We start from the raw sequence: 11,793 nt of genomic DNA, 5'->3' as shown, positions 1-11,793 counted from the left end.
GACTGTCGAGACCCTCGGGGGCCCAGCCTTCGAACCCCTGGACCGTAACGGGCTTGATGCCCTTTATCGCGTTTTGCCGAGCCTCCGAGTGCGAGCTTGGGTCGCTGATATTCGACCTGGTTGTAGGAAGAGCCCCCCGAGCCTCCGCATGGAGTGAGAGGGCGATCAGGAGTCTCCCTGTCTTTTTTGTGCGACCCTCGCGCATCCTTTTCATTCGGAAGGAGGGGTTGTTTGCCGAGCCCTCGAGTGCGAGTTTGAGTCGCTGGGTCTCGGCTTGGTTGTAGGAAGAGGCCCTGACCTCTACACAGAGTGAGAGGGCGATCATGGGTTTCCCTGTCTTTTTCGTATGACCCTTGCGCATCATTTTCGTTCGGAAGGAGGGGTTGTTTGTCGGGCCCTCAAGTGCGAGTTTGAGTCGCTGGGTCTCGGCTTGGTTGCAGGAAGAGTCCTCGAGCCTCTGCACAGAGCGAGAGGGCGATCAGGAGTTTCCCTATCTTTTTGCGTGACCCTCGTGCATCCTTTTTGTTCGGAAGGAGGGTTTGTTTGCTGAGCCCTCAAGTGCGAGCCTGGGTCGCTGGGTCTCGGCTTGGTTGCAGGAAGAGCCCCTGAGCCTCTGCACGGAGCGAGAGGGCAATCAGGAGTTTCCCTGTCTTTTTGTGTGACCCTCGCGCATCCTTTTCGTTCAGAAGGAGGGATGAAATATGCCAGGCTACCCTCGGTGGGCGCGAGCGATGACACTTCCGGTGAGCTGTTATCGGGTAAGTCCGCATGGAGGCCCATGCCCCATTCGATAGGGGTCGGCTAACAGTCCAGAGATGCACTCCAAAAGTACTAGAGGGCTTCTCTAGTGGGTCCCAGGGCCATTCGATTGGCCCTAGGGGCTCGATGCCTCCCTACCATGGGATCCCATTCGGAGACCTCCCTGCAGGTCTCGGACACGACTTAGGGCATCTCGAGCGATCGCTTGCTCGGGCCTCGGCCATGTATGGGCTCGCCCATAGTTGTCCCTGACTCTATTGTCCTGGGGTAGGTGTTGAGACCCTCGGGGGCCCAGCCTTCAAACCCCTAGACCGTAACGGGCTCGCCCATAGTTGTCCCCTCCCATCGGCTGACAATGGTAGGTGTGCCTTTTGAGGCGGTTTCTTGAGGAGATGAAACGGCGCCTGCCGTTGCTACGGTCGGATGCGACGCGGTGTTAGCGGATGGGACATAACTGTGCGTGTGATTAATAAGGAAAAGGCGGGCGCGTGGGCGGTTAAATCGGATCTGGATTAACTGTGCTAGATTTGAGGGAAACTTCCTCAATTTCGTCGCCCGTCTATTTTGCCCCCTTCCCTCATAAATACGTGACGAGCCTCGCCCCTTTCCTCCTTACCTTGCCTATATTCGCCCTTTCTGTCCTCGAGCCGTTGCTAAGAATAGAGAGCGCCAGGGAGAAGAAGGGAGAAGGGAGAGAGAGGGAGAGAGCTCGCCTTACCACCGTAGCCACATTCTCCATGGCACTCATGGCCAACGGCGCTATTGTCATTCAGGTGGACCCCTGGGGTTCATCCGACGTGTCTGTGGAGACGCTACAGTCGCTTATCGAAGACGGCCTCCTCCGCCCGATTACCGACCCCAACAGACCGGAGTGGATTGCTCCAGGAGGCGAGCCGGAGCCGAGGCCATGCGATGGTTACATCGTGAGCTTCGTGTCCTTCCATAAGCATGGTCTCGGCCTATCGGTGGACCGGTTCATGTGGGCGCTCCCGCACTACTATGGCGTGGAGATCCACAACTTCAACCCCAACTCCATTGCATAGCCGGCCATCTTCGTCGCCATCTGTGAGGGGTACCTAGGCATTGCCCCCCTCTGGGAGCTGTGGCTCCACCTATTTCAGGTGGGGTTCACTACCAAGCCGACGGGCACGGCGGGCATGCGGAAGGCGATGAGGGCCGGCGGCTGCACTCTCCAAGTGCGCTAAGACCGACAGCACCTTTACATCCCAGCCCAGCTTGCATCGTCCAATCGCCGCTGGTACAACAACTGGTTCTACCTCCGCAATGACGACGACAGACTTCCCCCCTACACCAGGCGGGTCGTGGAGAGCCAGCCGGAGAAGTGGAGGTATGGCATCCCGCTGGTTGACCAGCCCAAGCTGCAGCCGCTCCTAGAGGGGCTAGAGAGGCTGTGTAGCCACGGCCTTACGGTGGCTATGGTTGTGGCGGCCTTCCATCGCCGGAGGGTGCTGCCACTGATGGATCGGCGGTGGCGCCTGTTCGACATGACACCGGATGAGCCAATCGAGGGCATCCGAATGTCCATCGCTGCCCTCTTTGACGAGGAGATTCTACGTCGGGTGAGAGAGACGGTGGAGGGGCGGCTGAGGAGCGGTGGTCTGACCCCGTTCGCGATGCGCCTATCGTGGGGGTACCTCTCTTTGGTAAGTCACGCGCTGCTACAGCCCCTGAGGCCTCCTCGCTCCTCGTGTTTTCCTGTTCCCTTATTTGTGTTTGCCGTCCCTACAGGGGATGAGGGACGTGTGAGCCTCCCCACCGCCTATTCCTGAGGACACAGAGCGGTGGGCGGTGAACCAGGCACACGCCGAGGCGCAGAAGAAGTGGAAGGATGCCAAGGAGGCAAAGCGCAAGAGGAAGATCCTTGAGCGCGAAGAGCTAGAGAAACATCGTCGACAGCAGAGGCAGGACAGTCTCCCAGTGGAGGCGTCTCCATCGCCGTCACTGTTGATGGACTCTTCGGGCGAAGATGATGAGAGCGAGGTGGGGCGGGGTCCCTTGGACCATCTCCCTGATGTTGGGGGGACTACACCCGGGGCATCGGCGAGTGGCTCGACATCTCTGGGAGGAGGGGGCGAGGACACCTCGGGGCTGGCGATCGCCCACCCCGAGGCCGAGGCCGACGCCCTAGAGGCACAGGTGTTGGCGAAGCACGCCGTCAGCCCGATGGGCTCGACGGCGGAGGTGGAGCAGGTGGTGGTGGGGGCGACACGACTACCTCCGCAGAGGGTCGAGGGGGTGTCGGAGTCCGGCGAGGGCTGGTCGACACCGGCGGACATGGAGGCCGTGCCTCTGCCACCGTTGCGGAGGACGAAGGACGCGGTGCAGAAGCGGTTATGTCCCCGCTCGAGGTAAGTGCTTTGTCAATGTCTGTAGCCTCTCCCGCTCATCCCTTGATCATACGCTGATCTTGTGAGTGCTTTACCCTCAGCCAGAAACATCAGGCGAAAGTGCCCACCCTGGCGCCACGTAAGGTGCTCAAGGTGAGCACCAGCTCCACCGCCCAATGGGTGGTGGAGGTGCAAGCCGCCATACAACGTGGCACGGCGTCGGTGAGGGCTGACCCGAAGGAGCCGGTCACCCAAGGAGAGGCTGCCGAGGCAGCCACGATGTAAGCGGGGGAGGAAGCGCCTACGCCCTGTGAGGCCGAGGCCCGCGAGTTAGATGGGGCCGAGGCGCCCTTAGTCGCAGAGGCCACCGAGGCCGAGGTCGAGGCCCCCAAGACCTCTGAGGCCGAGGCGACGAAGGCCGAGGTGGGCGCGGTGGAGCCAGCGGCCTAGGAAGCAGAGATGGAGGCGGGGCCAGCCTTAGTACCACCCCTGGTCCAAGGCCCGCCGTCGTCGCAGGAGAGCTCTCGGGAAGTGGAGGTCCATCCGATCTCCTCCGATGATACTTCCCGGGGGAAGGGGATGGCGAATGCCGAAGCGGCCAGTACCATGGAGCAGCCAGCTCCAACCTCTAGCGAGGGAAGCTTGGCCCTCATGCAGGTACAACCCGAGCCCCGCGGGTGGGATCACCTATGTGTCTTGTGGCGGAGCCGGGATGACCCTAAGGGGGAGCCTCTGTTTGCCCTCGAGGACGTGGCCGAGGGAGGGCGCTGGGACACCTTCGAGCAATACCACCATCTGGCGGAGTGGTCGCTGCGGATAGTGCTGTCCATCGTGGTCGACGATCTGCTCGGGGTCGCCCAGGTATGCGCCCTCTTTTCTCGTGCGGTGTCATCTTTTTTTGAGTTTTCTCACAGTGCATGACGTCCGTTCTGCCTATCTAGGAGCTCGAGGCCTGGTCCCTCGGGAAGTCATTGTTCCTCCGGTGGGAGAGGGACATCTGGGACCAGCTCCAGTGGTAGAAGGACTTGCTCGCTCACGCCAATGAGCTTCTATCGGCGCGGAGTGCAGAGGTGGAGGACCTCCGCCTTCGCTGTGCTGATATGACGGCCGAGGCGACCACGGCTCAGGAGCAGGCCGCCCCTTTGGCAGCGTAGATCAAGGAGTTGGAGGAGGAGCTAACCCGGGTGGCCGGCAATCGGGACACCTTCAGGTCCCGGGCTGAAGAAGCGATGGCCTCTGCCAAGGCCCTCGCTGGGCAACTGGGGGCGGAGCAGGGTGCGCACCTACTGACGAAAGGCGCCCTAGCGGAGGCCCTCAAGGTGGCCGAGGCCTCCCGGACCAAGGCTTTGGTCTAGAAGGGAAAGGTCGAGGGTGAGTCCTGTTCCCCTTGTTTTATTTATTTTTCTTGTGTTAGACCCCTAACTCCCTGGTGTGATGTAGAGCCGGAGACAGAGGCTTCTAGGGCGGCCGAGGCCTCTTGGGTCGAGGTCCAGTGCTAGAAAGAGAAAGCCGAGGCCTCTTGGATCGAGGCCCAGTGCTAGAAAGAGAAAGCCGAGGGTGAGTCCCGTAGGGCTTCGCCCCTATTTGGCTTATTTTCCTTTGCGCTTAACCCCATCCTGCTTGTTTTGGTGTAGGGTTGGAGAAGGAGGTCTCCTGAGCAGCTGAGGCCTCTATCGCAGTGTAGGCGGTGCTCGAGGCCGAGATCGGGGAGCACAACATGTTGCAGAGCACCGCCCATACCGTCTATGAGGCCCTGGAGGTTGAGGGGGTCGAGTCGGGCAGCTCCCTTAGGAGCCGCTTGACCACGTTGAGCGGCCAAGCGCGCGAGCGACTCCAGGGGGCATTGCACACGGGCATCAAGCGCGCCCTGGCCGTCATCTCCTCGCACTACGCCGGCCAATGAGGAGGTCACAAAGCTGATGGAGGTGGCTAAGGGCCCCGGTGCGGTGCTGGCCAAGCTGTTCGAAGAGGAGGTGGTTCCTCCCACGTCGTTTGCCGACGCTAGAGACCCTGAGCCTTGACCTGGGCCAAAGGGGTCATGTAAATAAATTAGGATTATTATTGTACCATAACGTGTGTGGCCATCGTGGCCTTTTCTAAAGTACTTGCGTCTATGCTTCTTAATCGTTTTTTATTGTATTTCCAAGCCTCTACCCTTTGTCTCGTCTCTGAACATATCTCTTGCAAAAACCTTCCTCGGAGCCTAAGTTGCCCCTTGGGCAAAAGGTGGTGAGGGAGTGCCGTAGCCCAGAGGCATAGGCCATCTCGTGACTCGGCCGACCTTTTGGCCTTGAGACAGTCTTTCGGTGTTCGGAACCCTGAACCTGTGGATGATATCAGTAAAGAATAGCACCGTTTGCTCGGACTTGATTCGATTGATCGAATGAGCCTCGATCCACTTGGAGAACTTATCGATTGCTACCAGCAGATGGGTGTAGCCCCTAGGGGCCTTCTACAGAGGCCCAACCATGTCAAGCCCCCACACGGTGAATGGCCATGCAATGGGGATGGTTTGGAGGGCTTGGGTCGGGAGGTGCGTCTACCACGCATAGTACTGGCATCCCTCGCAGGAGCGTACTAGCTTGGTGGCGTCAGCAACCGCCATTGGCCAGTAGAACCCTTGGTGGAAGGCATTTCTGATGAGCGTCCGAGGCGCCGCATGGTGCCCGCAGGCTCCCAAGTGCAAGTCCCAAAGTAGGGCTTGACCTGCCTCTATGGTGATGCATCGTTGGAGGACGCCAGATGGGCTTCGCCTGTATAACTCGTCGTTGCTGAGGACGTAAGTCTTGGCTTGTCGCGTGAGCCATCGGGCTTCGGTCCTGTCTGCGGGAAGCTCTCCTCGAACGAGGCAATCGAGGAGCGAGACCCGCTAGTCCATGCCCTGGTTGGCCTTGGGAGGCTCCGCGTTGACTTCCATGACCTCGGGCTCGGCCGAAGGGGTCTCGGTGATAGAGGGGGCCTCGGGCCCTACGGTGGGCTCGACCGGTGGGCCCTCTTCCATCGCCGAGGTGTAATCGATGGAAGGTTTGTGGAGGTCTCTGGCGAAGACGTTCGGGGGGACTGGGGCCCGTGCCGACGCTATCTTTGCCAGTTCGTCCGCGGCCACGTTGAATTTACGTGCAATGTGGTTGAGTTCGAGACCGTCGAACTTGTCTTCAAGGTGACGTACCAGCTTGTAGTACGCCTCCATTTTAGGGTCATGGTAGTTTGACTCCTTCATCACTTGATCGACAACGAGCTACGAATCGCCCCGCACATCGAGGCATCATACTCCAAGTTCGACGGCGATCTGCAAGCCATTGACGAGGGCTTCACATTCGGCTGTGTTGTTGGAGGCGGCGAAGTGGAGCCAAATCATGTAGCGCATGTGCACTCCGAGGGGTGAGATGAAGAGTAGACCCGTGCCTGCCTCGGTCTTCATCAGGGACCCATCGAAGTACATGGTCCAGCATTCCGCCTGAACTTGAGCAGGTGGCAGTTGGGTGTCGGTCCACTCAGCCACAAAATCGACCAAGACCTAGGATTTAATTGCTTTCCGAGGCGTGAAAGATAGGGCTTCCCCCATGATTTCGACGGCCCGCTTGGCTATCCTACCTGAGGCCTCCCGGTTATGGATTATCTCTCCTAGGGGAAAGACGACACCATGGTCACCGGGTGGGACTCAAAGTAGTGACGCAGCTTGCGTCGAGCCAAGACTATGGTGTAGATTAGTTTTTGGATGTGGGGGTAGCATGTCTTGACCTTAGAGAGCACTTCACTGATGAAGTAAATAGGTCATTGGATGAGTAGAGCATGCCCTTCTTCCTGCCTCTCGACCACCATGGCCGCGCTGACCACCTGGGTCGTTGTGGCGACGTAGAGTAAGAGGGCCTCGCCCTTGGCTGGCGGTACCAGGATGTGAGGACTGGTGAGTAATGCCTTGAGCTTGGCGAGGGCTTCTTCGGCCTCAGGGGTCTAAGAAAAGCGTTCTGATTTCCTCAAGAGGCGGTATAGAGGCAAGCCTTTTTTGCCAAGGCGCGAGATGAAGCGGCTTAGGGTCGCAAGGCATCCCATAACCCTCTATACTCCCTTGAGGTCTCGGATCAGTCCCATGTTGGCCACAGCCGAGACCTTCTCCGAGTTGGCCTCGATGCCGCGTTCTGAGACTATGAATCCTAAGAGCATGCCTTGGGGGACCCTAAAGACACTTTTCGGGGTTGAGCTTGATGCCCTTCTCTCTGAGGCATTTGAAGGCTATCTCCAAGTCATTGATGAGATCACTGGCCTTCCAAGACTTGACCACGATGTCGTCCATGTAGGCCTCAACGGTTCACCCAATGTGCTCGCCAAAGACCTGGGTCATGCACCGCTGGTATGTGGCCCCTGCGTTTCTGAGGCCGAATGGCATAATCACATAGCAGTACATGCCGAATGGTGTGATGAAAGAAGTTGCGAGCTGGTCAGATTCTTTCATCTTGATTTGATGGTAACCGGAATACGCATCAAGGAAGGACAGGGTTTCGCATCCCATAGTGGAGTCAATGATTTGATCAATTCGAGGTAATGGGAAAGGGACTTTTGGACATGCTTTATTCAGACTGGTGTAGTCTACACACATTCTCCACTTCCCATTTTTCTTCTTAACTAACACAGGATTAGCTAACCACTCTGGATGGGATACTTCCTTGATGAATCTGGCCGCCAAGAGTTTCTGCACCTCCTCGCCGATGGCCTTGTGCTTTTCCTCATTGAATCGGCGCAGGTGCTGCTTCACCGGTCTGGAGCTGGCCCTGATGTCCAAGGCGTGCTCGGCGACCTCCCTCGGCATGCCCGGCATGTCCGAGGGACTCCATGCGAATACATCGACATTCGCGCAAAGAAAGTCGATGAGCACGACCTCCTATTTGATGTTGAGGGTGGCGCTGATCCTCAGCGCCCGGTCATCGGGGCCATTGGGGTCGACTGGGACGAGCTTGATGGCCTCAGTGGGCTCAAAAGTCCTGGCACAATGCTTGGAATCGGGTGCCTCGCTGCCAAGTCGGTTGAGGTTGACGATGAGGGTCTCGGCCTCCATAAGAGCCTCGGCGTACTCGATGCATTCGACGTCGCAGTCGTATGCATGCTCATACATGGACTTGATAGTGATGATGCCGTTGGGGCCTGACATCTTGAGCTTGAGGTAGGTGTAGTTGGGGACCACCATGAACTTGGCGTAGCATGGCCACCCCAAGATGGCGTGGTAGGTTCCTTTCAACCTAACCACCTCGAAGGTGAGGACCTCCTTGCGATAGTTGGAGGGAGTGCCGAAGTAAACAGGCAGGTCGATGCGCCTGAGGGGTCGCATGTGTTTCCTTGGCACAATGCCGTGGAAAGGCGCGGCGTCACCCCAGAGCTACGACTGGTTGAGCTCCAGGAGCTCCAGGGTGTTGGCGTAGAGGATGTTGAGGCCGCTGCCTCCGTCCATCAACACCTTGGTAAGCCAGGTGTTGCCGATGATCGGGTCAACAACAAGTGGGTACTGCCCAGGGTTCAGAACATAATCGGGGTGGTCGTCCTGATCAAAGGTGATCGCCTCCCGAGACCAGTTGAGGTATCGGGGAGTGGGCACCTTAACCAAGAAGACCTCTCGGTGTTCCCTTTTTTGCTGGCGCGCCGTGAGGCACGCTGAAGGCCCGCCGAAGATCATGAAGGCGTTGTGCACCTCGAGGAACCCGTCGTCCTTGTCGTTGTCCCTATCGTCGGCGTCCCTTATCTTGGCATCATCGCCGGGGAGCCCAAGCTTGGCGTAGTAATGCCGGAGCATGGTGCACTCTTCGAGGGTGTGGTTTACCGGGCCCTAGTGGTAAGGGCAAGGTTTCTTAAGCATATTGTCGAAGAGCCTAGGTCCTCTGGGGCCTCAGGGATTCTTACGCTCTGCGGTCGCGACTAGGCCGGCCTCGAGGACTTCTTGCTTCCCCTGGTGACCCTTCTTCTTTTTCTTGGAGAGGTGGGGAGCCGAGGCCTCAGGGGCCTCGTCCCTTCGCTTCCCCTTGGCTTTGTTGTCGAGGAAGATGGCTCCGATAGCCTCTTCGCCCGAGGTGAAGTTGGTGGCGATGTAGAGGAGCATGGCCGCTGAGGTCGGCATGTTCCGGCCTAACTCTCAGACCAAGTCTTGGCAGGTGGTGCTAGAGAGGAAAGCCTGGACAATTTCTGAGTCACCGACGCTGGGCAACTAGGTGCATTGCTTGGAGAAGCATCGGATGAAGTCTCAGAGAGACTCGTCCGGCCCCTGGCGACAACTCTTGAGGTCCCAGGAGTTCCCGGGGCCCACGTATGTGCCCTGGAAATTTCCGACGAAGACCCTTACCAAGTCGTGCCAGTTGTGGATCTGTGAGGGAGGGAGGTGTTCCAGCCAGGCTCGCGCCGAGTCTGATAGGAACAACGGGAGGTTGCGGATGATGAGTAGGTCATCGTCTGCACCACCTAGCTGACAAGCGAGGTGGTAATCAGCCAACCAAAGTTCAGGATTGGTCTCGCCACTGTACTTCATGAGGTTGGCCGGTTGCCGAAACTGGGCTGGGAAATGAGCAGCGCGGATAGCTCTGCTAAAGACTCAAGGGCCAGACAGCTCAGGAGAAGGACTGCGGTCCTACCCACTGTCGTAGCGGCCACCTCAGTGTGGATGGTAGCCTCGAGCGGGCCCCTCGTTGTCATGGCGTCGTCGCCTACTGACCACATCGTGGTCACCTTGCGCCTCGCGTCGGCCGCCGAGGCGGTCGTGCACCGAGGGGACCCTATTGGCCGTTGGTGCCCGAGAAGGCTCAGGACGAACTGAGGTCTCCCTATCCTATTGAGGCGGTGCCGTGGGAAGTTCCGAGGCGCCTCTATGCCGTCAAGAGGCAGAACTTTCGGCCTGCTGCACCGCGGCAGTCTCAAGGAGGTCTTAGAGCTCGTCGTGAGCCTGTTTCCCCTCCATGGTAGAGGGCTCAGGCATCGTCCGGAGTAGCATTGCCACCGCCGTGATGTTCTAGCTAGCGCGGTTGAAGATAGGGGGTTGCTCGCCCCCTTCGTCGTTGTTGATGTGGCGGTTGATGTCGCGAGCCCTCCGCCGGGCTGCTCCGCCATCACCACAGCCCCGCTGCTCTTGCTCGAGAGTGTCTCACAGCTGCTGCAGAAGGAGTCGGTCTTGTTCGACCTTGGCCTAAAGCTCACGGAGCTGCTCTAGGTCCGGGCGTCGAAGTTGCTCGGGGGCAAGGTTCTCATTCCACACTGCTCGAGGCTCGATGCGTGGAGGTGCGGTGCCGCCCGCCCCCTCGGGGGGCGGGGAGCGAGAACCTGCCCCTTTGTCCTCATCGCCCATGCTCGGCATCCCGAGCTCAACGTGGAAGCACTCATGAGTGGGGTCGTAAGTGCCTTCGTCATCAGAGTCAGAGTAGCCGAAGCAGTTATCGCTCGTGGCCAGGAAGCAGCGCATGGCTTCAGGGTCGCAGAGCTCGGAGAAGTCCGCTTCGGCCCACGCCTTGTCCTCCTCTGAGGAGTCAGCGTGGGTGTGGGTCGAGGTCATGGCGTTGAGGTCGAGGGCGAAGCGTTGGTGGTGTCCTGAGGGCTCCGTGTGAGCGGAAGCGTAGGCGGAAGCATAGGTGGCGGCGGCATTTCTTAACCTAAAGGGGTACAGGGATGGTGCCATCGTCGGGCTTTGCTCCGCTGGAGTCGACTCCTCAGGAGGTGGTGGGGCAGAGCTTGATGACGGGGCGTCGCTGCACGCCACCGGTGTCTTTCCCTTGCCCAGGCTTAGGCTGGACAGGTCCCCAACCAGGGACTCTGTACCAACAATTGGGCATGGAGTACCGGCGGAGCGCAGTGCGTCACCCTGAGCTTGCATGGTGTCAGGGTGGTCCTGCCCGTGTCATGCCTGGCGAGTGTGACAAGAGCGGCGGCCCGGGCGCCGCCTGCGCCTGGACCGCTGGTGCGTGGTGTCGTCGTCGGTCGGTGGGGCTCTGGGTGAGAGGAGTACCATATCGTACTCATGTCCTAGAGACATGAACTCTAGGCTCCCGAACCAGATCACCGTGCCAATACGTAGTGGTCGCACGGGGTCTGCCATCCAGAACTTGTTAGGATGACAAAGCTAACACGCAGTAGATCCCCTACCTAGCGCGCCAACTGTCGGTGTTTTAGACCGGCGAGCCCTCAACCAACTAGTGAATTTGTACTGCGTGTTCATAATCCCAGATGGTGATGCAAAGAGACACAAGGTTTATACTGGTTCAGGCAATAGGTGCCCTACATCCAATCTAAGAGAGTGATCTTGTATTCCTTGCACCGAGGTGCTTGTAGTAGGGGTTTACAAGCAAGGCAAGAGAGGGAACTAGCCCTAGGTCTCTGCGTGGAACGGCGTGGGTTGCTTGAGATGTTGATCTCTTGCGGTGAGGAAGTGAATGTGTGTGTGCGTGTTCGTCTATCTCATATGTCCTCGTCTGTCTCCCTAGAAACGGCCCCGGTCTCTCCCTTTTATAGTTGAAGGGGAGACAAGGGTGATACATGTGTTTGCTATGCGGTGTCCTGTGAGCGGAGGTGGCGTTTCCGAGCCCTGTAGCTTGTCACTGTGGCGGCATGGTCGACGGAGTGGTCCTGTCCTTGATGCACTAGTGCAACACGCCGGTCACATCCGATCCTGTGTGTCGTGGGAGCTCCAGTGATAGCTTGACGCAGGGCATGGCGGACGACG

Source organism: Miscanthus floridulus, chromosome 1, assembly GCF_019320115.1.
Source record: "Miscanthus floridulus cultivar M001 chromosome 1, ASM1932011v1, whole genome shotgun sequence".
Classification (NCBI taxonomy): Eukaryota; Viridiplantae; Streptophyta; class Magnoliopsida; order Poales; family Poaceae; genus Miscanthus; species Miscanthus floridulus.
The sequence above is the reverse complement of the archived record's forward strand: the minus strand, read 5'-3'. Positions refer to the sequence as shown.